The 26,286-nt window shown below is 32.6% G+C and overlaps 2 pseudogenes; both read right to left on the reverse strand.

Annotated features, from left to right (window-relative positions):
• Positions 1-26,286, reverse strand: part of LOC128174159 (receptor-type tyrosine-protein phosphatase kappa-like) — a 240,431-nt pseudogene that overhangs the window by 22,177 nt on the left and 191,968 nt on the right.
• The window catches only part of LOC128171173 (uncharacterized), a 29,401-nt pseudogene continuing 24,177 nt past the window's right edge, over positions 21,063-26,286 (reverse strand).

Below are 26,286 nucleotides of genomic sequence, written 5' to 3' on the forward strand. Positions count from 1 at the left end.
TCACACCTCTATATTTTGAATAAGAATATGACCGTGCTTAGAATCGCGGTGAAAATTGGACAAGTCAAGACTAACTTGTCAGTAAACTATATATGGCTCTATCATATTTAGTTTGGCAAAATCATCAGTACATGTAAATAAAATATAATTAAAGACAAAATCTGATACATATGTCTCATTAAAACTTGTTTAATTTCATTAGACATTTGTAAACAAACGGTCGGCCATTTTTTTTGGTTAATCACGTGTTACAAATACAATTGTAACAACACACACGCCAATACTTTGTCGTGTTTGACCAGGAAATACTGACTCCGAGAGTTCTTATTTAAAATAAATATACATGTAAAAAGTATACTATTCGGTAAAAAATGATAATTTTGATTAAACATTATTTATTTTAAACTATCCCAAGATGCACTTTTCCAAGATTTAGGGGGTTCTGATTGGTCAGTATTGGCGCACTTTATGATTCCGAGCGAAGGTTAAAATGGACAAGAAGGTGCTGTTGTAAAATGGAGAATTGAGAAGCATTAATAGTCTCTACAACAAGGAGATAATGCAGAAAGGAAGAACTCATGTCAAGGTAACTTAATTCACAATATAGATACTCCCAATAACATTTTCAAGGCTCTAATTTATCTCTCATTTGTAAACGAGATCTCGCGCCATCAAATCAAGATGGCGTAATTTTTTCAAACTTGGTTCGGCGTTTCAAATTTTATTACCGTATCTCTTTTAAATATACGTTTTGACCAAGTTAGCCATTAACCAACTTTATATGCATGATAATCAAGATTATCCAGGGTATACACATATATAATTATATAAACGTCCCTAATATATATGAATGCTTGGTTGGTAAACAAGACGAACAATGAATCTTTCGCACATTATACAATTTACAAACTCTAAATGTAACGAAAAAAAATTATTAATTAAATCCGGAAAATGAAATCTTTCACGTTTTTCTTTTTCAGCATTAACAGCATACAAAGTCAATGTTTCCGGTGATTAGTTGCTCCTCTGTTCGGTGATTCGGGTGAAATTTGGACCAGCTGGACGATGTGAACACAAGGTATTGCTTTGAAATTGATTATTTTCACCATTAACTTATACATGTGTTGGATGTTTATAATTTACTGTAGTAATTTTTAGGAAATCCAGGTCTAAGTTCTTGAAAAGGAGGTTGATGGGGGGGGGGGGGGGGGGTGAAACACACTTATTGTTGATAAGTTTTTCCATTGTTCAACAAACAATAATTGAATCAAAATGAAAATAACATAGCTTCAAACATAAAATGAAACATTTAAGACCAGATACTACTGTAGCCATTATATGACATAGCTTAAACAGCAACTGGCAACTGCATAGTAGCTTCTGTATTCAGAATTTTATTCAGAATGCTTTTATTACATGTTAGGCTGAATGTTTATTGTTTAAAAATCTAAATGAAACTTTATTATTCTTGTTTAAGATAAATAGAACAGATATAAAGTACAGCCCAGTGAAAGGAACAAGTTCATCGCAAGAAGAAGAATTTTAATGCTACCACTGTCCAGAACTACTAAGTCTGCTGTAACCATGATGTGATCATATGAGTGCTTCACCGGTCTGGACAATGTTCGAAATTCCCCCAAAAAGGCCTATTTCCATAAACCACGACTCGGGTTACATCAACAACAGCCAAGGACACTCCTTATTGATTCGAATGGACACATCTCTACAACCCGACTAAACCTCTGCAGAACAAGATTTTTTAACTGTAAAGTATTCTCATTTCAAAAAACCTATAAACTATAAAAGTACTTTTTATATGATCAAATACCAGTATATTACAATGTCTGTCTTTAAGCTAGAATCTTAGAAAATCACATGGTTTTGACTTATTAAATGATTGATTAGATATTAACTTTCATTTTCTTAAATAATTTGTTATATTTGCAAATATTGCATAAAATATTAGACTCCATGTAACATATACTCACACCTCCAAGTTGATTTTCTTTGTTTAAACATTTATTGAACTTAGTTTTTATTTGAAGCAATATATGAAAAATTAAGAAACCAATCTTAAATGTAAAAACACTGCATTAGGAGATGAATGCATGGGTCATAGAAATGATAAAATACACCAAACAATATTCAATTATGTCGTATATGAAAATATATAAAGTCAACAAATACCCCATGTATTACAATTTTTATATAACAAAATTACTTGGATGGAAAGTTGTTTCCATGTGGGTTTTATTTGAATCTGTGTTATGTAACTAATATTGGAATTAGCTTTTATATCATAAGTAAAATGCTGGTATTGATGAGAATTGAAAGGTGAATGATCTATGTGATACTTTGTATTTTATACATTCATGCTACAAAAAGCAAGTACATGTACATGTAGTAATACTTGTCATATATAAACAATGTATATTTTACTTCATGTCTTGGATTTAAAAATAATAATGTAGGTAAAGTAGTGAAATGTAGGAAGGTAAACCGTGTGTAAAGAAGAATATTCATCAGGAATGAAGTGTGTTGCAATCAGCATAATTAATTAAATGTGTACATCATATTTTTGCACATGATTTGACAGACTGCTCCATTGTTAGCTTTTTATTGGCCAACAAGCTTTTCATATCTCCCTCTGGGTCATCTATTAAATACTGACAGGCTTATGATATTAAAATCTGATGAGTTGGTACATCATGGGTGGAAATGAAAAGTTCACTTTGGACTTAATGGATTATCAAAAAAATGGTATCAAATCCTGTTCTTTTGTAAAACATAAGATTATATTACCAACAAAGAAAAGGTTTATCCCAACTTGTAAGTTGGTCACTTTGACCTCATTTTGGAATTTATTGACATATTCAAATCAAATCTGGGTCATACCTCTATAGTCAACTACTATCTTGTAGTGTATTTTTTTGTTTTTTTTTAAAAGATGGATACTTTAGACTTTTCAAAAATATTTTATGGTGTACATATTCATTGTAGTTCAAAACAAATTGAGACAAGTGTATCATGTTCATGTAACAGTGAAGTTTTCTTTGTTTATTCATGTACGTGCAGTTATTTTGTAAATTGCATTCATATTTTTAAAAAAGTAAGATCTTTGTTGCATTTTTAAAGGGAGATTTGATAGGCATTTAATCGAGATGAAAAAAAAATACAAATGTAAAGATTTCTATGGGAGTTTTTTTTCTTGTGCAATTTTATAATTTTTAGATAAAAGTCCCTTATAAGGGAATTGCCATATGGATGTTTCTCCATTATTGTATCTTGGCTGTATTTTATTTATTATTGGAAACAATTTTAGATTTTTGATCAAAATAAATTTGGAACTGTTTGAAATTGTTTTGTTTTTACATAAAGTAGAAACCTTGCTTAGCTTTTGTGAAAGCAAAAATATAAAAAGTTTCAGTAAGTTTCAGTTGCGGAAACCCTTAGTAAACAATATGTATCCCAATTGTATATGGAGGTTGAAACTATGCAGAAACTTCAAGTTTCAGTAAGTTTCCGTCGCGGAAACCATTTGTAAACAATATGTATCCCAAACGTATATGGAGATTGAAACTATGCAGAAACGTCAAGTTTCAGTAAGTTTCCGTTGCGGAAACCATTTGGATTCATGGACAGCCTAAGTTTCAGCACTGCGGAAACTTAATGAAACTTGAAGTTTCCGTGCTGAAACCTGTCGGAAACTTAAAGTAACCTTAAGTTTCCGCAGAGTTTCCAAAGGGTTTCCGCAGCGCTGAAACCAGATATTTCATCCAGTGCAAGTCTTGTCTACCCATTTTACCGGATGCCGAATCCGAAGCTATTAAACTGATTGAAACACGCCTTTCCTTTATTATTATTTTCGTAATAACTCAGATTTGAAACAGAATTAGACCTTAATTTTTGCAATTTATATTTTCCTTCCCATAAGGATAATTTATGCTAAACTACGTTGAATTGGAATCAGTAGTTCTTGAGAACAAGATTTTTTAAAATGCACCCCCCTTTTTCTACAGTTTCAAGGTTTTCTCAGCTTTGAATACAGATCGGACTTTTATTTCTGCAATTTATATTCGCCCTCCCATAAGGATGCTTTGTGCCAAATTTGGTTGAAATTGGATAAGCGGTTTTAGAGAAGAAGTTCAAAATGTAAAAAGTTTACAGACGGACAGACGGACGGACAGACGGACGGACGGACGGACGACGGACAAAAAGTGATCAGAATAGCTCACTTGAGCTTTCAGCTCAGGTGAGCTAAAAAGACAAAAGCAGGCATCCACTTGTCATTATCTATCACCTCGTCCTTAAGAACCTCAACAGCATCCCTAGAAATTATCTGCCCTTCTTTAAACTAACGAAAGAATGGCCAATCTTTTCAAGGACCCGCCAATGGCTGCGTTTAAACGCCCTATGAACTCAAAGGACATCGTAGTGAGCGCAAAAAAGACAGCCCGTTGCCAAATGGTGGTTTTAAAACATGTTCCAATGCCAGATGCCCTTTGTGAAAACACAGTACCAACTCGGACAGTTTCATTAGCCCTATCACGGGTCACACCTAATATATGTTAGGCAACACGTCTTTTCGTACAAAAAACTGCGTCTATCTCATCAGTAGGAAAGCTTCCTCTTTCAAGATTGTAAATGTGATCGTTATGTTATTAGTACATTGACTTGTGACGGCTATATATTTATACATGTATTTAATATGCAGTTAAAAGTGTAAATTTAAAGAAGTTCACTTTGAGTATTTTCTTCGTTAACCAGTACATGTATCAGAGTACTATTAAACAAATCACTAAATGTATTACCATTTCCATAAATGATTTCGGCTGTATTGTTCATAAACTGGCCATAAAAGGTGGTATGGATGATCTCTATACAGTGACTTACTTCCTTTAAGCAATAAACTTAGATATATTTTTCTTCTTCTGTATTTGATAAGTTACAGCGAGCACAATGGTTTTCAGCTTTTTATGTAATGATGAATCTGTTTGTCATGAGTTTGAATCCTGCAGTGGTAAATTATTTTTTTAACCTTTTTATAAAATTATATTTTTGGTCAAATATTGTAAAAGCATAAAATTCTAAAGTAGTGAAATACTTAGTGTTTTGATAATAATATTTTTTATCCACATATATATCGACAGGTATTTCATACCACCCTAATACCCGAAAATACCCCCAAAAGTATGTTTTCTATAGATAATAGACACATGCATGCGAAAGCATAGTGAGGAAAAAACGCATCTACCTCACAATGAGATCAGCTGTGAAAAAATACTCGGTGGAACTTTTTATTCAAGATTGACTGGTGTTCTGTTTGAATCGTTGATTGTAGCATTAACAATGTAAAATACAAATTTTGAAATTAAAATATCTTACATAAAAATTGTATTATATTTAACTGTCCGGATCCTTGCAAAAACCAATCGCTTAAATATGAATGTTCAGTTCTAGATTCGGGGAAAACCAGTATGATTACTGATGCATGTAGTGAACTATGGCGATAATTCAATGCAGTTTTTTAGGGACAACTCCATTATAAATCGATTTTCTATGTAAAAATTAAAAAAAAAAACATGGGGGGGGGTCTATGTTAAGTCAATTTTTGTATGCAAGTTTAAGAAAAAATGTCTACTGCAAAAAAAGGGATTAACTGACGTACGTTACAATAACTTTTAAAGAGGAGATAGAGTGCAATGGACATTTAAATTAAATTCTTTGTTATTCAACAACATTGTGTCTGAGATTGAACTACTGTTCTGCCTATAAATGAATAGATAACAAATCTTATAAGCTATGAATAATGTAAAATTTACCGAAAAATAGGTATGTTTTATTAAATTTTGCAACAAATTTATTTACGTTGTTAATTTTAGTCTTATTGATTTATCATAATTTATTGTTTAATCACATGCTGCGCTCGCCCCAACAGTCGCACCGTAAAACATATTAAAACTGCAGAAATTGTTATACATTTACGAAAAAACCTCACAGCAAGTCCTTTGTAATCATTTGCGAGTTTAAATTGCCGCAAAGATTAGTAAATTAGAGTGGAAACTGGTTGTCTTTCTTATATAGTTGAATCACAACACTGTCACTAGATGGCGCCTCGTTGCTTTGTACGCTAGAGCGCTAAAATGAAAGTTCGAAAAGACCCAGTTTTGGAACACTACGTGAAACCAGTCTTTATAACGCCTATTCAGAATTACAGCTCCAGCAACCTTTTGCAACTGTGGCAGAGACATAACAAGACATCTTAAAGGTTTACATCTCACTGATTGCCGACAAATATTTTGTCAACCAGTAGCCTGACCGCGAAGGAACTTATAAGATATATTAATTAGTGCAAATCAACCCTATACATGTTAAATAAAATAAGTTTTTTCTAATAGTGAAATAATTTCACTCTACTTTAAAAAAAAAAAAAATTAATTTAGGCTTTAAAAAAATTGGCTTATCATATTATAGAAAGAAAATGAAGTCCCCCCACCTTGGGATTGGAGCATGTAATTAATGGAAGTGAGAATAAAGAAACCATTGAACTACTAAAGAGCTGAGAAATTAGAATTTTTATGATTTTGAGAATTATCCTTTTTTTTTTTGCTTGTAAAGATTTTTGGATAAGGCTGCCATCCCCCACTCACCCTCCTTTAAAAAAAAACGACGCTACGTGCACGTTCCTGGAAATTATCGTAACCGTGATTATAGTAAATGAAATAAATGTTAGCATTCAATCAAATGAGTGCACGTTACAACTGTTTCCTATATCTGAAGAAATGTCCTCATTCTTTAGGTTTGCAAGCTTTTGAGAAGAATTTCAGCAGATTTAAAATAACTTCATTTAAAGTAATTTCCCCTTATTGTGACTTCAAAGTTCACGTTGGTTAAGTGTCGTCTAACTCTTAAAAACGTCCCTGAGAAATAAAAGTACGCGAAGTATACTGTTTATTTACTAAAAATCATGCATGATGTTCTTAAATTTACACATCTTAAATGCTTCTCAAAAGTTTTAATTTGATTCTCGCGAAAATGTGAGGTTGGAAACCATTGGTACTGTGAATTGTAGGTCAAAATTTACTGACGCCGAAAAAATCTAGCGGATCAATGTGTAAACCTTTGTGACGTCACTCGATTTTTTTTGATTGAGTGTGAACTTTAGAGGTCACATTGATTGTATGTCGTATACATCGTTATCGTTTTTATTGTCTTGCTGGTTCTCGTGAGAGTGTGAAGTGGTAAAAATTGCAATGATTGCAGGGAACTATTGGGACGATTAAAACAATGCATTACTGGTCCGATTTACTGATTCCAAAAAAATCCGTTGAATGAATGTGCAACTATAGTCCAAATTTTCTATTCACACACACCTTTCCGGTAGAGCCCGCTTCGCGCCGGCGAGCTGCGCTCGCTATTAAGACTAGCATGACGTCAAACTGGTCTTGTCCATATTGGATCCGTATTAGCCGACGAAATGGAAAATTACAGAATAACTCTGTATAAACATCCTTATAAATTCCAGTTATTTTACAGGGTAAATTTTCATTTGATTTTTTGTTTCGCAAAAATTCGATATTGCCTGAACCTGTGCTTAATATTTCTCACCATCATCACAAGTGATCCCTGTCCATCCTGGTTTACATCCTCCATAACATTTTCCTGTAAATCTGTCACATTCAGCGGTCCCGTTACAATTGTTACATTGTTCACTGCAGTTTTTTCCATAAAATCCTGGACTGCAGGCTGCAAAAATCAATAGAAACGATTGTTTAATAATCATGTTGTTAATGTTGTCATTAACAATCACTGCTGGTCGAATTTTGTGATCAATATGTGAAAGTTCAATGAAACTAGACACACATGTATATCATAGATGTTTTAGTAATGATAACAAAACTGATTGATTTTTTAATATGATTTTACAAACAGACGATAAAAGGAAATGCTCTTATTTATTTAAAATAAAGATGTTGATAAAAACTAATAAAAATAACAGTTAATTTAAATTTCAAAACTATATTAAAAAAATAATGTTTCAAAAATGAATTACAAATAATCTAGGGCGTGTGATCGCAATTGCTATTGGTGTCTTTATAATCAATAAACGAGCTTCCAAAGATACATTTTTAATGCATGCTTTTTTGCATGAATTGTGCATTAGTGGACATCATTTGCGATCTCCATATGTCGGCTGGAATATAAATCCACAAAAACGATAACGCACTTCGCTGATTTGCAGATAGATCATACCTACCCTGATCACAAAGGATTTCTGTCCATCCTGGTTTACATCCTCCGTCACACTCTCCTGTAACCCTGTCACAACGTCTGGTCATGTCACAGTTTATACTGCATTGCTTACTGCAGTTATTACCGTAGTAGTCCAAGACACACACTACAACAAATAATTCAAAGATGTCATTGCATCGCTTATTATTCTATCCTGTAGCTACTTCAATAATTTTAACGTCATAAACAATGTAATAGCATTCATCATTATTTATTGTGCTTTTAGGGGGAAGTGTGTCCATGATAATTATCTTCTAAATATTTTTTGACGAACTGCAATCAAAGTTTTTTTTATTTAATCTGAGATATATTTAAAAAAAACAAGGTAAAAAAAGTGCCTTTATATATGAATGCTAAATATGATCTTAAAAAAGTGTACATAAAAGCTAAGTAACTTTAACATGTTATATCAAAATGGGCTGAAGTAGATTGATTATTTATAATACGTCACCGTTTTGACGCAGCCGTAATTTGCTTTGTTAAGGCATAACCTCTATTCACAGCAAAATACGTTTTGGGAAGATATAAACATCATCAACACATTTTTTACCATTATCACAAACGGTTCCTGTCAATCCTGGTCTACACCCGCCAATACATTGTCCTGTAGACTTGTCACAATTATATTCTACGCTGCAATTGACGCTACATCGGTGATTGCAGTCCTTGCCATAGTAACCTGGCTCACACGCTACAATATATCATACAGACATTAACAAGTATTATTTATTTTTTTAACAAAAATATTAATTACCAATATTTGAAAGTTGGTTAACAGTGCGATAGCAGTTTTAGGTTCAAATCATAAGGTTTAAGAATATCAAAACAAGATACATTTTTTTAAAAAAATTATTCGATGTCAATGTTGCCAACATAAAAAAAAACATGAAAGATTGAAAAGAAAAAAACCCCTAAATAATTTAAGATGATCATTTCTCATGTTGTAATAAATAAGGATACAAAAAAATACATAACATGTTTATCCATAATTGATTATTTTCAAAATATACCATTACTGCATATAGCATTATTCCTGGCATATTCATGAAATAATTAACCTCCATCTGCTCGAAATTGAACCCCCTGAGCCCTTCATCTTTGTACAGTAAAACATCACATAACAAATAGGTATGTTGCACTCTGCCACTTTTGTGACTTTATTGTTTAACCAAATTTGGTTTGGAATAATCAGGAAAATGACAATAGATGATAATATAACAATAATTAATAAGTTCATAAAATTAATCATAAAATTATGAATATTTCATTCTTTATGCCATAATATTTTATAACTAGATAATCAATAACTCCCATTACTGATATAATCAATGATGTGATTGATTAGATAATTTATGCAAAACATAATCTTTGTGGTCTGAAAGCGCCATGCTTAATAAAGAAAAAAGAAAATACACAAGAATTTTTCTTTTTTTATAAACATGTTCATGAAAAAGGAAGGTGGAGGGGTGGAGGTGGTTTATAGATCACTTTAAAAATTTTCAATGCTTAGCTATCGGCGTCCTGAAAGAAAGTGAGAACCCACGCTATTAAAATGATGCTCCCAAGATTTTAACGCGGAATAAATGCATTGGTTACATCCGGCGACGTTGATTGTGTGTCCATATATGAAGATGCTGTATAACTTTGACAATACCGCAGGAAATATAACTCTCGCGAACTTAACAGAAATTATCAATATGCATAAAATATTTTAAGAAATATTAAAAATCATAGAATTCTTAACAGTCTGTTTTATTTTATATTCATTATAACATTTATTTCATGTTTTCTTGGTGAGTCTTAATTGGTGTCATTGGTCGTTGTAGAAAAAAATACTAATTTGTTCTAAGTAATTTTTAAGTAAACGAAACTCTCTGGATAATCCGAATACCAATGTTACATTAAATCATAATATTTAGATAAGGCCATACGATATGTTTTGTTTGGAAAGCTGTCAGCATTGCAATTAATGATTTTAATTACATACGATGTTTTAATATGAAATCTCCTGTAAAGAATACAGCGGAATCATTTTTATTCTTGCTGGTCAATGTTCGTGGGTAGCCAAACTTTTCCGGTTCGTGAAGACGCAGTTTCCATGGTAGTATATTCGGAATAGTTTTAATACATATCAAACACATTTTTGTGTATAAGTTCGTGGATATGTGATTTCGTGGGCAAGGGTTATCCAAACAAGAGGCCAATTGGCCTTAACGGTCACCTGAGTAGCATATACCCCATACACAAACTTGTCATGGAGTCTCATATATGCATCTAATTAATTAGGTTTCATACTGGAGTAGAAAAATTATAAATTTGTAATGACGACCACATTTCAAAAAGAACTGTGAAACTTATAATTTTGGTGAAAAACTAAAAGATCTGGTCTACAATATTTAGTTTTCCTTTGAGGTGTGTGGGAGTAAAGAAGATACTTTTTTAGCGTTATATGCATTAACATCTATGCATCCATCTTGGGCCTGCCCTAGAGTCAAAACCCATCCTTGAGGGGACATGAAAATTAAAATTTCAGTAGAGGACTTCCTGGTAAAGAAATTATTAGTCAGTTTTTTTATACAGATGTGTGAGAAAAGAGACGAAAATTTTTAAACATTATATGCATTAACACTATATTTCCATATTGCCCCCCCCCCTCATGTCTGAACCCCTGACCCAGGGGCCATGAATTTCACAATTTAGGTAAAGGAGATTGTGGATATCATAACCATGTATTCATTTTTTTTGCCCACATGTGTGGGAGTAGAGAAGAAGATTTTTTAAGATTTAAAACATTTTTACTATATGGCCTTACTGGCCCCACCCTAGAGCCTGAACACCTGAACCAGGGGTATTGATTTTCACAATTTAGGTAGAGGGTCTCATGGACATCATAACCATGCATTTAGTTTTTAACAAATATATATGGGAGTAGAGAAGAAGATTTTTTAAGATTTAATACATTTTTACTATTTGGCCATATTGGCCCCACCCTAGAGCCTGAACCCCTGAACCAGGGGTCATGCATTTCACAATTAAGGAAGAGGGCTTCATGGACATCATAACCTTGCATTTAGTTTTTAACAAATATATGTGGGAGTAGAGAAGAAGATTTTCTAAGATTTAAAACATTTTACTATTTGGCCATATTGGCCCCACCCTAGAGCCTGAACCCTTGACCCAGGGGTCATGAATTTCACAATTAAGGAAGAGGGCTTCATGGACATCATAACCTTGCATTTAGTTTTTAACAAATATATGTGGGAGTAGAGAAGAAGATTTTCTAAGATTTAAAACATTTTACTATTTGGCCATATTGGACTCACCCTAGAGTCTGAACCCCTAACCCAGGGTCATGAATTTCACAATTTTGATAGAGGGCCTCATGGACATCATAATCATGCATTTAGTTTTTAACAAAATATATGATAGTAGAGAAGAAGATTTTCTAAGATTTAATACATTTTTACTATTTGGCCATATTGGCCCCACCCTAGAGCCTGAACCCTTGACCCAGGGGTCATGGATTTCACAATTTATGTAGAGGGCTTCATGGACATCATAATCATGCATTTAGTTTTGTAAAAAATATACATGGTAGTAGAGAAGATGATTTTCTAAGATTTAATACATTTTTACTATATGGCCATATATGCGCCACCCTAGAGCCAGAACCCCTGACCCAGGGGCCATAAATTTCACAATTTAAGTAGAAGGCTTTATGGACATCACAACCATGCAACCAGTTTTTTCCTCACATGTGTTGGAGTAGAGAAGAAGATTTTTTGAAAATTTGGCTATTTTTGCATATTTGGCCCCGCCCGTGGCACCCCAGGGCTTGTAGAGCCATGAATTTCACAATTTAGATTCTTCTTACCATAGAGATGCTTCACACCAAAAATGGTAACGATTGGCCTGGTAGTTTTCAAGAAGTTGAAAATGTAAAATTGCTAACGCACGACGACGGACGAAGACCCATTGCAGTAGGTGACCTAAAAAGCCACAAACATTCGTCCCCCCACAAACAATGATAATTAAACATTATAATAAAGATGTTAAAGCACAATGGTATTCAAAATATCCGGGGTACAAAAAGGCATTATTGATACATTTTATTCGTTGAAAGTGGTATTGATATTTTTCATTCGTTGACAGTAGAAAATAAATTCCATATTAGTGACTGAATTTCTTCATATTTATTGCTCTTGCATCGCCGATATCCCCATCCAAGATGAATCACGTGTGTGGACGAACATCTTACTTTCCCTTAAAATTTGGCTTAGATGATTGTTTATGTATTTTACGCACTTTTTCCAAACGATATGAAAAGTAGCATCAATCATACTAATTAAGGTATCGTTTACAAACATGAAATGCACATAAAACAAGAAATCCACACACAAAATCTAAGTTTCAGTTATCAAATTCGGATTGTTTTAAACTAATATTATTCATCACATTTCATCTAAACAAAAAAATAAAATATATTCAAAATTTGATTTCCTTTTTAAATTTAAAAAAAAAAATCGATACTTTTACTGTATTTTTGAACTATTTTCAACCCAATATTGACTTGAAGCAAAGTAAAGAAAACTATTTTGTTAGATTATAGTATCCATTAAAACATTTTTGGCAACGTGAGTCAATATAAAATTGTATACTTCCTGTTCGTTTTATCTCATTTTTTAGATAAATGTACAACACACAATGCAAAACTTTAAAAAAATGATTAAAAACTAGAACATACGCTTGTTAATTTATTTTAAAATATTTTCATTGCTAAAACATCTCAAACATAGCAAATCGAGTATATTTTTGAAATTGCTCAAAAAATTATTCAAAGGACACTTACTCCATAGATAGATTATTGACCTAAGTAATGAAGAAAGATTAACAATCAAAGTAATTAACATGTGATACATTTTAAGTACTGGAGCTAGGATATTAATACATTGTACATATTTTTGTAAACTATAAATAGAAAATATAATTTTAATATATTATTACTCGATTTCCGAAACCTGAAGTCTTCTTTTATTCACTTAATCTTAAGATTGTAGTTCACACCATTATCACTACCTTGCTATAATTATATATGTTCTACTTGCACTATAGAAAACAAAAACAGAAAACATTCATTAACGTGTAATGCGTTCTGAAAGAATTACAAAACACTTACGCTGATCACAAGTGTCTTCAGTCCATCCTGGTTTACATCCTTCGTTACACTGCCCTGTGAATATGTTACATGTTCTGGCCACGTCACAATTTATGCTGCATTGGTTACTGCAATCATAACCATAGTATCCAGATGGACAAACTGGGGTATAAAAAAGAAGTAACCATACTTGAGTGAATATACCTCATAATGGAATTTACTAATAATATTAAGTTTTCTAAATATGAAAAAGAAATTAATACGACACTCTCTTTGATATATATCCAATACCGACTGAAATGATATAACCATTCTTGTATTATCTTGATTATATTCTAACTGACACTTATCTAAATCTGCGATGTCTGTATCAAAAAAGTCTTATTTCGGCATTGTTTACACTGCACTCTGATTGTTATATATCCCGTTATTGATCCTATCTATTAATCAAAGTACTGAAGTACTGACGGGAGTTGATTTTATCGATTGTCATTTATTTTAAAATCAATTTATCTTGTATGGCAATTAGTTTCTAGTTTGAATTTGAAATACGCACTTTTTTTATAATAATATGAATTTTTAGACTTTTCCGACAAGAATTTCTTGATCAAACAGTACAACTATAATTGTTGTAAGATGTACAATGAAAACAAACCATCTGTACAAGTTTGACCGTGATATCCTGAAATGCAACTTCGACAGTGACCTGTATATTTGTCACACTCCCCATTCAGACAGTTGTGGGGACATGGATTCTGACAGCAATCCCCATATCTCTGGCGATAACCTGTCAATATTACATAGTCAAGGAAATAATCAATTCACTGGTAAAACATGATGACCTGTCAATATTAAATAGTCATGGAAATAATCAATCCACTGGTTAAACAAACTTCAACATAAAATTAATATATCAACATGTGTATGTACTCACCGTATACTTGAACTTCACATAGTTCATTGTATGCATACACTGAACGGTAGTTAACATTGAAGTTAGGATTACGTTCATTGTAGTATATGACATAACGTCCATAAATTGAACAGGGAATTGTCTGATCAATTGATGGTGTGCCTCTAGATTGATCATTGTAACAAAGATATCCTTGGTATTTGGAAGTTGTATTTGAAACAAAAAGAAAAAATCCAGCCATTCGCTTTACATAGTGATCTGGATCTAAAATAAACAGAATATTTCGATACTTTTATTGGTGTCAAACACAGTGCTATGACTAATCCAAAGATTTTATGATACCTAGTTACTAGATCCATAACAATGGCGTCGTTTAACATTGAATTCATTCTAATATATATAATTTATTCTTCTAAAAAAGTCAGTACATGTTTAGGTTAGATTTCAGAGTATGTTTTTTTTTAAACCGATTAAATTTTTCTAAACATATACTGTAATGTCAGACATTCAAAACAAACATGTGTTTTTTAACTTTCTATAGTTTGAACTTCTATTCTTTATTGGCTTTAAATCAAATTAAACCTTTTTAAAATGTTAAGTTTTCAACTGCACTTCATATTTTTTAACATACAGTGTTTAAACATTCATTAAAATGATGATCAATGTATTTAATGTGTTGATTCAATGTATTACTTACAAAATGTACACAGGTAGTTGTCGTTTTGTTTTAATTTTGATAATTAGTATTTTGTTGCATTTTTTTGTGTGAAAGGACTGAAATGTGCAATATTGTTCAATTTTTTCGCCCCCAAAATTAGAGTTTCACACACAACTTTGAAAATAATGTTGATGATAGTTGAAATCATATTAAAACAATTTATATTTTATTTCGAATGGAAAACATCGAGCGCATGCCCGGACAAGTACTTTTATTTTACTTTCGACATATATAATTAAAAGAAAAAAACACATATGTAAAAGTCATACTTGAGCAGACCTGCGCTCTTTACAACCAACTGCATATTTATATATATATATATATATATATATATATATATATATATATATATATATATATATATATATATATATGTGTGTGTGTATGTGTGTGTGTGTGTGTGTGTGTGTGTGTTTGCAACCTTTCTCAATTTTACTGAAAATTGCTAAGTATTTGGAACATGAGCTTGTAATTTAAGTCTTGCTACTTTAATATTTCAGAGACCAATACTATCCACCACTGTCTAAGTTCTAAAAATGTTTATTTTCACATTAAAGTCATTGAGGAATTCAAGACATATAAAATTGCCCTTTGAATCTTAAAGATCAATTATTAATATAAAACATGTGAAAAAAAAGCTTTAAGGAGAGTTGATACCAATTCCAATTTGGAGATTATACGATATGTTTCTACAGTGAATATTTTCATTTTTAAGGGCTTTAATATACATTATCTTCTGCCAGCAACACATTAAACTACTAAATCTACATAGAAGATATGGTTTTAAAGCCATATACTGTCCACAGTTGTATTAAAATGGTATCTAATAGCAAGTTCACCTATATAGATTTTCATTAAGTAATCCTATTCAGTTTGACTTCAAAGACAAAATAAAGTCGATGTAGCCTACCATTTTACAAGGGCCGTCTTACCATGGCTCGTGTAAAAAATGAACTCAGGTCGCGCCAACATTTCTTTTAAATCACAAGTAAAACCAGGATATGACTTTCATCGTTTTTTGGGTTTTTTTTTTTACAATTCAGAATTTGGAAGGATAACATTTCATTTTAATTTTTTTTTCTCCTTTATGTATCGGTAATGCATGTGGAAACTTTACTTTGTTAATTTCTTCCTTCTTAGGGCTTTTTTACTTTCGGTTCTGCTTTATTAAGGATTTACGATCTTCGGTCGAAAAGACCTACATGTATTTTTTCGTCTTTTTTGATTATTATTCTCGACTATGTATTTATGTCAGCGATTTAAAAAAAAAAACCCAGAGGAATGTAGAAACAATTATGCAATAATCTTAAAGCAATTCAAAATGACACGCATACATAAGGTTTTGGACTTCCAGTGTAGGTACTTCCGGTGTTCATGGAAAACACTCAAAATTAAATATAACGCAATATCTTACTAACTTCTTGAGTTAGAACATTCAAAATCTAAAATAAGATGAATCTTGTCTAGCTGTACAAAATTGTTTCCGTAAACATTTTTCTTTATCCTTGTTTTTGAGATACTGGGCTCAGACTTGAGGGGGGATTAAGAAACAAAAAAGTTCAAATAACCTTAAAAAATTAATAAGACGCTTAGATGATGCTAAGATAGAAGTAATTAAGAACATATATTTAAAATTACAATGAAAACTATTGAAAAGTATGATCCGATAAAAATCGTCAATGGGAGTTTAAACGTTAAATAAAAATCATGCGTCGTTCGTTTTCTCAAAGAATTATCAAATAAATATTTAATTTGTATAATTAACATACTTTTTCTCATTTTTCATCCGATTATAAACATCTTTTCCGTTTATTGTTGATAAGAAAGAGTACAATTTAAAAATTATGGTCCGATTGACCACTGTTGAACTCCTTATTGAAGTATAAAAGGTCTATAGATCACAACTTTTTAAAAACGTTTTGCTCTAGGAATGTAGAGTACATGTATAAATAATATAGACATACCTAGGTTTGATGCCGAGGAATAAATACTTACTTTTAATTAATTTTTTTTAAAAATATTCCTCCCCATTCTTTGTCATGTAAACAAAGTTCTTGCCCTTTTGTTATTTATATAGGTCCAGTATACTAGTAAAATATCATTTTCAAGCTTATTTGTCTATCTTCGTATTTATTTTAAGCATAAACAAACAGTTCCTAACGTTTAACTCATTCATTTAAGGTCTTAACCTTGACTTTTAATTTAAAATTCAAAATGTAAACAAACTGGTTGTTTACATAGCAAAAAGTAATAAGCGTTGTTACTCCGTTATTACTCAACGAATGGTCTTCGAATTTTCGTTGAATATTAAATTGTCCTACCAAAACACTTCACATATCTATATCAGAAAACTATTTTTTGACCAAAATCGTGACATGCCCCTCTAATGTGTTTGAATCTCCTCCGGTCTATTTTTTGATCTTGACTAAAATGAAACAATTAACCACAAGAGCATTTTGTGTACCGTTTTCGTCAAAGGTGCATAAAAGCGCGCAACCCGTCATGCTCACAAGCAACGTCCGTGACATGTATAGTTACGTCTTTATTTGTAAAATAGTATGCGATTACGTTGTGCTTGGCTTTGACCACATTCGGCAATCTCACTACTTTTATGTTTGACTATCAAACCGATGGACGAAAAAATGTTTCCAATTGTTTTTGACCTGATTGCCTGAAATATTAATCGCTTCTCCTGAAATCACTTTGTCCACCGTTGGGCTTTCTATCTTTTCCCTATAGATACTACCACTCCCAGTTAAAAAAAAAAGAGATTGTGTCACCTTTTAACTTAAATTTAATATCCTTAGCTTGGTATTTTTTCAGCTTATTGTGTACTACGGATGTTAACTGGCAAATCTAACCGGCGATTTCTGTTCTTTCAATGTTTTATCTTTTCTAACACATATTCGTTTTTTAAAAAAAATTAACAAAACCCGCTTTGGATACCATTGTGCTTCTTTTTTGGTCTTTCTTCCAATATTGATTACGCTGTTCTTTTAGTCCCTTCTTTTTTCTAGCCATGCATTATTCTTCTAGCATTGACTGCTAGAGCTACAGGCTTCAATAGCAAGGTACGAGAACAGTAGCGCCGTATAAGTATTGTTCACTCGACCGGTACCATTTTGTTTTGTTTTTCTGGCAGTCCTATAAATTCTTCACGTCAAACTGCACTCTATATAAATCTTGTATTTCTTTCCTTTTCAGAGCAATAAAAATTCGGAAGTTACATATTCCAATAACTGGTTTTTGGCAATAAATTTCGCTCTCCGAATTTAGTCCGCCCTTTACAGGTCGAACATGATGGTTCTGGCCACAAATATTCACTAATCTTCCTTATATGTCATACCTATATGTAAAACACTACAACTTGGTTATTGGGGGTAAACGTTGCCATGATAATCGAGGCTAAAGATGGAGCAAAACTCACCTACTTCGAAGCCATATCAGGTTTTACCCACTAATGTAAACTATCAAAGTCATAAAACAGCATGTTTCCTACTTCTAATTTTTACATTGTATAATAAAATTGACTTGGAAAACATTACTATTAAGAGACAATGTCAGTAGGCATTGAGCTTCGCATGGAAAGTGAAAATTTTAAAATCATTTAAAACCATACAAAGTCATCAAAGGCGAAGCAAATAACAAATTTTTAACAAATTTTGAGTGATATTTTTTTTTTGCTTGGTTTCCATGACAACAAAACAAATGTTTTTGTTCCATTTTGTCTATTAGTGAACAAAATCCCTGAAAAATAAGGATCTAAATATACAAAATGGGCCACTTTAGAGTTAAAAATATACCTTTTCAATAGTTTACCTAAAAAGATTTGTATAATATAATTTGCATGGAATTATTATTCAATGAAATGACATCATAGTTGCTGTGACAACCAGAAGATATGTTTTACTAGATACAGTTTTGCCATAAAACAAATACGTTTTAAACCCTTTTTAAAAAAAAAAAACAAAGACCTCTGCAAAAATAAATTATATCAGCATAATGACAGTTGTCAATTTTATGTTCGTAAGTAATAAATTTGGGTAGTTGGTTTTCCTAATTTTTTTGGCAGAATGATGAATATTTGCAATTTTCCACCATTTTTATATCAGTTGGCCCTCTACATAGCCTATAAAAATTATGTATTAGTAAAAGTAAATATCAACTAAACATTCAATATCACTTGATTGCTAAGTTTTCACTTTTTAATGCTTTTTCTTTGTGCTTTAGGTCAATAGCAACGCAATTTTGACCATAGCAACACCTTTTTGACACATCAAGTCATTAACTTATTTACATTTATTTAACTGCATCTATGAATATTTATTTATATTATTTTTTTAAATATTATGAGAAGAACACTTTATTATCATATTTTTCTTTTTATTCAATTAAATATTTTCCATAGCAACATAATTTCAACCATAGAAACACATTTTTTGACACATAAATCAGATCTAGAATATGTTATTAATGACTGTACGTATCTATATTTGATATTTTAAAAACATCATTATTTAATTCTTTCCAATCACTTCCATTCTCTTTAGTTTTTCTAAATCATGTCCATAGTAACATTATGTTCTCCCTAGAAACACATTTTTGCCATACAAATCAGACTCGAGATATGTTTTATAAGCCTTCACACACTTGATGTGTTACAATAATGAAATGTTTAAATTTTAAAACTCATGAAAACTTTACCAACAAATAAAAAACACATTATGAAAATGATTTGTATGGCAACACTTATCTGTGTGTGTTTTTATATATATATATATATATATAGAGAGAGAGAGAGAGAGAGAGAGAGAGAGAGAGAGAGAGAGAGAGAGAGAGAGGACACTGACGGATATACAAACTTTATAATTTTGATAAATTTAATCAATGTTTTTAACAGAAAATTACCATTATACATAGCGGTAATTTTTCAATTGTTTGAATTTGTTTTCTTGTTAAGCAAAATTAACAGCAGAATATACTCTACCTTACTAATTTAATAGAAATTCAATTTTAACCATACAAATTTGTTTAAGGTTAAGTTTTGACTTGGTTACATAAAAAGTTATTTAAATATTCCTTGCTTCTAACAGAAGGACATCATACATGTATATAAAAATTGTTCATTGCCTAAATTTGTTTTTCCTAATTTTTCTTAACAAAATTATCACCCCCGTTTATGAAATCTACAATGACTAACCTCGACAGTTCAAAGTGAAGAGTTTCAGTTGAAAATATACATGATGTGTTCACATAGAACACAAACAATACTACATTTTACAAGCGGCCCATGGTTCTTATCGGTCACCTGAGTACCTGCAGTGTGGCTCTTTCAATGTATATTCATGTGCATTATAATTATAGGACTATTATGAAATCATTTTTATTATTCCGGGATTGTTTAATCCAATAAACTTTCGAAATTCTAAAAAAAATTATTAAAACGTCATAGCATAACATACAGTGACATAATTGAACAAATCTTTAATAAGATCATCATAAATATATACCTGGTATGTACTTTAGTACATATCTAACTTTGGTTTAAATTGGTTCAGTGGTTTCAAAAAAAAAGCTAAAAATGTTCAAAAGTTTACAACCAATGTACAACGAATGATGACGGATAAATGCAGATAGCAATAGGTCACCTGAGTGACTTGGGTGGCCTAAAAATAGTGAATCAGAAGTTCTAATAAAATGCTAAAGTGACCAAGCTTCTAAAATTGTCCAAATCATTTTCAGCCTCTAGGTGCTTTTCTCCAACCATCTGATCACAACAGGAATCCTCCTCCTTTTTAAGTCCAATCTGCAGAAATAGCTGGAAACTTGATTTCCTGAAAGGAACTCATCAATTCTGAAAATGCGCTTTCCTTTCTGCATTCCTCACTCTTCTCATCTCGGAGGCTACATCTTCTGGGTCAAGTTTATTACCACTGCTTTCTACAACCTCAAACTTTCAAGAACGATTTTTGAGATTCAGTGAATCACTTAAACTCGCATTTTGACTTCAAAGCCCATCTTTTGTGAAGAACTTCAGCAGAACCAACTGGATATGTGTCTACTTCATTTTTCCCTTGTGTATTCTCCTTATCTGATTCCATCCTTTTTACAAGATGTTTTCAACAATTGGAACACACTCCTGTAAAAGTTGAAAAACTATTACAGTAAATGATGGAGATATCATCTAACAAATTTAAACAAGAGGCCCAGAAGCCACATCACTAATCTTATGGAGGGTAATCGTGTTCAAAAGTCCAGACATGTAAACTTGTAAATCCGAATATGTAATCGTGTTGATGTGTGTGCCTGGGTATGAATGAGTGTAATTTTGATCGTATTACCTTAAAAAAAACTCGGGGTTAAACTCTTTAGAGTTGACCCCATAGGCCTTCAATCTAATTTTCCCTACAGCTTAATTGCAGCTGTAAAATGCTGTTTCTTATTTACATGTAACCTGCTACTATAGTACACATTTTCCATCTGTAATCCCTGCATTTGTATTTCCGTTTTTTGAAATATCACGGCTGACATGTTCCAAATTGACAAATGTAAAGTCTACAAGTTTGTCGAATTTTGACATGACCATATATAAAAACAGTGACATCACTGAAAGAAAAAGGCTATCTGTAGGTAAAGGCATGCCGTAATCGCCGGAATGGGACGGAGTAAATAAAAGAAATATTAGGTGGGCATATAATCCAGCGTTACAGCCACTTGTGAACTAGCTGCAGGTCTGTAGCTCCCGGTCTGAAAAAAATCGGATGGACGACCTGGGAGCTACAGTGCCTCCCATAATAAAAACTTCAATTTACGGTGCATAAAAATATGCGCTAGACAGTTTTTGTACTGATTCTGATGGTTCTTCTTCATTAGGGTCTTCCGTTTCCAACGGAAGACCCTCTTGTTATTCTACGGTTTCTTTTTATTATTAAGGTCTTCCGTTTCAAACGGAAGACCTTATTGTTATTGCTTTGATTCTTTTCCTCTATTATTAAGGTCTTCCGTTTCCAACGGAAGACCTTCTTGTTATTGCTTTGTTTCTTTTTCACTATTATTTTTATTGTTTTTTTTTTTCTGTCACGTTTTCTCAAAAATGCTTCAGCCAATTTTCATGAAATTTTCAGATCTTATTCATGACAAAATTTGTAAGAAAAGTACACGGGGTTTTTTTGGTCGTCACTTCCGGTACCGAGAAATTGAAGATTTTACGTTTTTGCTTGTTCACAATTTTTCTCAAAAAGTATTTACGATAGAACCTTCAAATTTTCAGAGAAGGTAGAGAATGAACGGCCGCAGTGCCCTTCGCATATCCGAACGTTCGCCGTCACTTCCGGTCGTCACCGGAAGGAAATGAAAAACCTTAATTTTTCAAATTTTTAGATTTGAATTTTATTTATGTTTTTATTCGATAGAGACGCTTAAAACACTTCAGAATATGAAATTCGTGTTAAAATCGATCCAGGCATTCCCGAGATTTTGAGATCAAAAGTTCTGAAGCGAGAGTCCGCGTAGCTCAGTCGTTAGAGTGTTGGACTTGTGCCCAGGCGACCCGGGTTCCATCCCCGAGTGCCGATTATTTTTTCTTCCCTAATTTTGTTTTGTTTAACGATTTTACCTTTAAAATGATGGTTTTTATTGTTTTGCGTTTTATTTTTATCATAAATAAAAATAATAACAGCTTTTTTAGTACAAATATAGAGCTCGTTTTTATCAGCAGTTCGCATCGCCGCCATCAAAGACATGCCGCCGAAGCGCCCTTGCAGTACGACCGCATTAGAGTTCACTGGGTCGCTTTGCCGGCATCAAAGAAATGCCGCCATCTCAATGACTGTATGCACACAACATTTAGCAATGCACCATCGTTATTTTACATGGCTTTAAAAGGTGAACTGATTAGTATTTGTTCACATATATAGATACACGCTTGCATGTATGCATGCGTTTATTGACATACGTTGCTGATATACTGATTCCCTAAACACTACAAAAAACTAGAAAATTTCTCTCTCTCTCTCTCTCTCTCTCTCTCTCTCTCTCTCTCTCTCTCTCTCTCTAAAGTACATAAGAACTTAGTACAGGTAACATGCAGTAAATTAGATAGAGGCTAAATGTACATTGGCGTCAAAAAATTATACATGTAATTATTTCAAGTTACGGGATAATGTCTATGGATTAAAATAATTTGAAATTCATTGTTTAATGATTGTCTTTTTACTGATTGGAAGTCAACGCTAAAAAGTCATTTTTATTAAAGATGGTGTACTTTTTCCTTTTTTGTGCATGTCTATATACTGAAACAAATCTGTTGCCTGTCTGGGATTAAGAAAAACCTCCAAAGTTTATATTTCCGTTTAGTCTGTATCTACGATAGCATGTGAACTACATATGAATGTTAGAACTGTGGAAATTACTGTCATCAAATTTTTACCGAATAAATTTACGTGTTACTGATTTCGTTATTTCTACATTTATAAAGATTTTATCAATCCTGCTGAAATAAAACAGTAAAACATTATAGTAAACGACACGAAAAAACATTCTCAAAACTGAAATACATGGGTAAAATGCATCAGTCATTGTTTTTGGACTTCCCCTAATTGTTGTTAACCGAATCCGAGATCCACACCTCAAAATTCTATTTTCGATTTAAGACGAAAATCAAGCTCGGGTCTTTTCAACCCATTCCAGACACAAACACGCATCAATATTTCAAATGACCTCGCACTGTTACCAAACCTGAATAGTCAGACATCTTACACGTTGTTTTTCATCTCATACAAAAACTCAGCTCCTCTCCCGGGCGGAAACGCCCCAAATTCAAAGACAAATTCGGGAATTATTTCGCGTCAAACATGTTTTGAAACACCTGCAAAGGCTGTATGTTCTTATCTCGCCGGAGCCAAGATTTCTTCTTTCTCTCTATTTCTTTCTTTCCTTTTTATTTAATTTTCTAACTAAAATAATCAACATAAAAGGGTTGTTGGACTGTAGTTCAAGTTGAAAAACACTCTTCAATTAAGAATTAGACAAAAACAGTCTTTTATTATTAGGGTCTTCCGTCGACCCTTCTATTCTTATTGTTATTAGGGTCTTCCGTTTACAAAGGCAGACCATCTTTTTTTTCTTCGGTTTCTTTTTATTACAGGTCATTAGATCTGTTATTAGGTCAAAAGACTTCTTATTTAATATGATATAAAATGGGGCTGGTTCTTTAAATAAGGGATCCAACGGGGTGTATAATCCTTCATCCATCGCTCTTTTAGATCACATCTGCATTTCCTGATATGTTTCGTTGATGAAGATAAAAGGCAAGGTCATTTCCTCTTCTAAAAATCGGACGGAAGACCTTCTCGTTGCTCGCAACGAGATCGTGTCTAGTTATTAAGGTCTTCCGTTTCCAACGGAAGACCTTATTGTTATTGCTTTGTTTCTTTTTCACTATTATTTTTATTGTTTTTTTTTTTCTGTCACGTTTTCTCAAAAATGCTTCAGCCAATTTTCATGAAATTTTCAGATCTTATTCATGACAAAATTTGTAAGAAAAGTACACGGGCTGTTTTTGATCGTCACTTCCGGTACCGAGATATTAAAGATTTTACGTTTTTGCTTGTTCACGAGTTTTCTCAAAAAGTATTTACGATAGAAACTTCAAATTTTCAGAGAAGGTAGAGCGTGAACGGCCGCAGTGCCCTTCGCATATCCGAACGTCCGCCGTCACTTCCGGTCGTCACCGGAAGGAAATGAAAAACCTTAATTTTTCAAATTTTTAGATTTGAATTTTATTTATGTTTTTATTCGATAGAGACGCTTAAAACTTCAGAATATGAAATTCGTGTTAAAATCGATCCAGGCATTCCCGAGATTTTGAGTTCAAAAGTTCTGAAGCGAGAGTCCGCGTAGCTCAGTCGTTAGAGTGTTGGACTTGTGCCCAGGCGACCCGGGTTCCATCCCCGAGTGCCGATTATTTGTTCTTCCCTAATTTTCTTTTGTTTAACGATTTTACCTTTAAAATGATGGTTTTTATTGTTTTCCGTTTTATTTTTATCATAAATAAAAATAATAACAGCTTTTTTAGTACAAATATAAAGCTCGTTTTTGTCAGCAGTTCGCATCGCCGCCATCAAAGACATGCCGCCGAAGCGCCCCTGCAGTACGACCGCATTAGAGTTCACTGGGTCGCTTTGCCGGCATCAAAGAAATGCCGCCATCTCAATGACTGTATGCACACAACATTTAGCAATGCACCAACGTTATTCTACATGACCTTAAAAGGAGGACTGATTAGTATTTGTTCACATATATAGATACACGCTTGCATGTATGCATCTGATATACTGATTCCCTAAACACTATAAAAACCTAGAAAATCTCTCTCTCTCTCTCTCTCTCTCTCTCTCTCTCTCTCTCTCTCTCTCTCTCTAAAGTACTTGTACAGGTAACATGCAGTAAATTGGACAGAGGCTAAATGTACATTGGCGTCCAAAAAGTATACATGTATTTATTTCAAGTTACGGGATAATGTCTATGGATTCAAATAATTTGAAATTCATTGCTTAATGATTGTCTTCATACTGATTGGAAGTCAACGCTAAAATTAAAGATGGTGGACTTTTTCCTTTTTTTGTGCATGTCTATATACTGATACAAATCTGTTGCCTGTCTGGGATTAAGAAAAACATCCAAAGTTTATACACGTAACTATACAAACGAACTGGTGACTGCGACAAGGTTTGAAAACTGACCAGCCGTTTATGAGTGTTTGAGCCTAAGATAAACAGATGTTAAAAAATCAATAGTTACATCTTTCAAACAACGCTTATACATTGTTCTAACATATGTATATTGTTTAGAAATTGTGTAATTTGTGATATTTAGAATTTAATAGTCTACGTTTAATATAGAAGTCACCGACCGACCCCCCCCCCCATTCATAAAATCATTTAGTTTTTCTGGCCCGATTTTCCTTGATCTTTGATCTTGGGCCTTTAACTTCAACTAATTACCATTCTAGATTACTGTACTAATTACCAGACCAATTCGTTCATTATTAACAGAGTTATGAAGTTTTTGGCATTTGAGTTTCAATTGTCGTGATTGACATGTACTGTAAAAAAAATCATAACTCCAAAGCCCTTCACTCAATCCTAATGAAAATTCGTGAAAATGAACCTCGGACACCATTCTTATTGTCTGCCAAATATGCAGCGG

Source organism: Crassostrea angulata, chromosome 2, assembly GCF_025612915.1.
Source record: "Crassostrea angulata isolate pt1a10 chromosome 2, ASM2561291v2, whole genome shotgun sequence".
NCBI classification, from domain to species: Eukaryota; Metazoa; Mollusca; class Bivalvia; order Ostreida; family Ostreidae; genus Magallana; species Magallana angulata.